The sequence below is a fragment of the Mustela erminea genome, chromosome X, assembly GCF_009829155.1.
Source record: "Mustela erminea isolate mMusErm1 chromosome X, mMusErm1.Pri, whole genome shotgun sequence".
Taxonomy (NCBI): Eukaryota; Metazoa; Chordata; class Mammalia; order Carnivora; family Mustelidae; genus Mustela; species Mustela erminea.
Window position 1 is genome coordinate 95,472,443 of NC_045635.1, and position 2,978 is coordinate 95,475,420.

The 2,978-nt window shown below is 40.9% G+C and overlaps 1 pseudogene; it reads left to right on the top strand.

Moving 5' to 3' along the window:
* Positions 1–1,240: 1,240 nt before the first annotated feature.
* LOC116582331 lies at positions 1,241–1,982 on the top strand (annotated as a pseudogene).
* Positions 1,983–2,978: the final 996 nt, after the last annotated feature.

The window sequence follows — 2,978 nt, forward strand, 5'->3', positions numbered from 1 at the left end:
TACTCTTAATATTTTCATTACTGAAGTTTTTACAAAGACATTTTCAATTAACAGAAAATCTGGTTTTTCTGTCCACTATATTCTTAGAACTTAGAAAAATTTACTCAGTCTAAATAGAGCTAACAGTAATTGGTAAGAACAGGCTTTTCCTGGATGAATACAAATATCATGCAGGTATTCCTTCGTTTGTGCAGTAAATATGCAACTAAAAGCAGAGACATTTTTATTTTTATTATTTCTCACTTTAAAAAATCAAGGTAGGGGGAGCGCCTGGGTGGCTCAGTGGGTTAAGCCTCTGCCTTCGGCTCAGGTCATGATCTCAGGGTCCTGGGATCGAGCCCCACATCAGGCTCTCTGCTCAGCGGGGAGCCTGCTTAACCCCCTCTCTCTCTCTCTCTCTGTCTGCCTCTACCTACTTGTGATCTGTGTGTGTGTGTGTGTGTGTGTGTGTGTGTGTGTGTGTGTGAAATAAATAAATAAAATCTTTTAAAAAAATCAAGAGGGGGCTCCTGGCTGGCTAGGTCAGTAGAGCATGTGACTCCTGATCACAGAGTTGTGAGTTAAAGCCTCATACTGGGTGGAGATATTACTTAAAAATCTTGAAAGAAGGAAAGAAGAAAGAAAAGAAAGAAAGAGAGAGAGAGAGAAAGGAAGGGGGGAGAGTGGGAGGGAAATGGAATTTAAATAAGAACTTGGAAGAACAAATAAATAAAATTTTAAAAACAACAGGAAGTATGTAAATTGTGAATTGTCTGAAAAGGCAAATAATCACATTGATATACTTTTTTACTTAGTCGTTCAGATTTTCATATAAAACCATATCTCTTAACAAATAAGAGGTGTTTTGGGAGGCTGGGTGGCTGAGTCAGCTAATTAGCTACCTTTGACTCAGGGCATGATCCCAAAATCCTGGGATGGAGCCCTGTGTTGTGGGGCTCAATGCTCAGTGAGGAGTCTGCTTCTCCCTCACCCTATACCTCTGCCCCTCACCCTGCTCATGCTTTCTTCTCTGTCAAGTAAATAAATATTCAAAAAATAATAAGAATAAGTGTCTCATGGATAGAAATTTGCCAGAAACTTTATCATCAAAACTGAAATAATATGGGAAGTACAGAGAGTCATAGAATATTTTCTGTGAAGCATACAAACACAGGCATTATACTTTTAAAATTAATTATGAAATCAGCAACACGTTTCTACTTAAAACTTCCTCAGCTGGTAGTTGCCAGAGGGAAGGAGGATGGAGGTTATGGGTGAGACAGGTGTAGGGAATCAAGAGGTACCAGCTTGCAGTTATAAAATAAATAAGCCATGGGGATAAAAAGTATAACATAAAAGCTCTGCCACCACCATCTGCACAGTAACCGTGCTGCCCTACTCCATCACCTGCTTCCCTGTTCGTAGCTATGTGTATGCTGCTGACTCACCAGAGCCAGAGCCAGAGCCAGAAGAAGGAGGTGGTGACAGTGGAGACAGGGCTGAAGGGCTCACTCAAGGCCCCCTGTCTCTATGGGCAACTTCCCAAGCTCCAGGATGGAGACCTTGTACCAGTCCAATGCCATCTTGTGATATCCAGGCTACTCCCTTAGGCTTTCTGGGAAGGACCAGTGGGAGGCAGTTCTGGTGCACATGGTGAATGATGGCATGGAGAATATCCCCTGCAAATACCTCATCCTCATCTATACAAACTAGGAGTCAGACAAATAGGAGTAAGTGAAGGCACTACTGGGTACCTGAAGACCTTTGAGACTATACTGTCCCAGAACGAGGGGGATGAGGACTTCATCATGGGCAAAAGATCTCCTTTCCAGACTTCAACCTGCTGGACTCATTGCTGACTCACCAGGTCCTGACCGTCAGTTGCCTGGACTCATGCCCCGGCTCTCAGCCTACCTGGGCACCACAGCACCCAGCCCAAGCTCAAGGCCTTCCTGGCCTCCTCTAATCATGAGAACCTCCCTATTAACGGCAACTGGAAATAGTGAGGGTTTGTGGCACCCTCAGCAGAAAGCAGGAGCTGCCTGCCTTCTTTTTCCCAGGACCAATCAAATTTCCAAGAGAGAATTAAATATATATATATAGCACAGGAAATAGAGTCAATGATATTGTAATAATGTATTATTACAGATGGCAACTATACTTATGGTATTTTATAATGTATGTAATTCTCTAATCGTTATGACTATATACCTAAAACTACTATAATAGTGTATGTCAACTACATTTCAATTAAAAATGCATCTCCAAAACAAGAATTAAATGGCCTTATGACACTTTTTTTAAACCTAAGAAGCTACCTTCACTCTATTTTTAATTAGAAAGCAAAATTCTCTTCTCCTCATAATACTTCTTTATATGGCAGCTATTTGCTTACTGTTATTGGACATTTAAATTCCTTTTTGCTTAAGCTTCTTATTTACTCCTTTAGAGGTTGTTGATACCATAATGGGAAAGTTTTTACTAAGTGCTAACTCAGCAGGAATACTTCAAACTGTTCTAAAATGTCTTGAACACTGGTAAAGTGGGGAGGGAAGGTTTATCAAAAAAGGATATGGGGGCGCCTGTGTGGCTCAGTGGGTTAAGCCTCTGCCTTCCGCTCGGGTCATGATCTCAGGGTCCTGATCTCAGGGTCCTGGGATCAAGTCCCGCATCGGGCTCTCTGCTCAGCAGGGAGTCTGCTTCCCCCTCTCTCTCTGTTTGCCTCTCTGCCTACTTGTGATCTTTGTCTGTCAAATAAATAAATAAAATCTTTTTTAAAAAAAGGGTATGGAGTTTTAAAGAGAGCTTATGAAGCAGATTAAAACAGTCAGAACTTGGAACAGTGGAAATTAATTAGTTTCAGATTTAAGGGAAAAAACTGTAAGAAAGTGTGAAAGTGCTTCAAATAACTGAGTAACAGTGACCTACATATCCATACATAAATCAAGTTGCATTCAGATATTTATTTTTAAATTCTCACGTTATCACCAACTATTAAT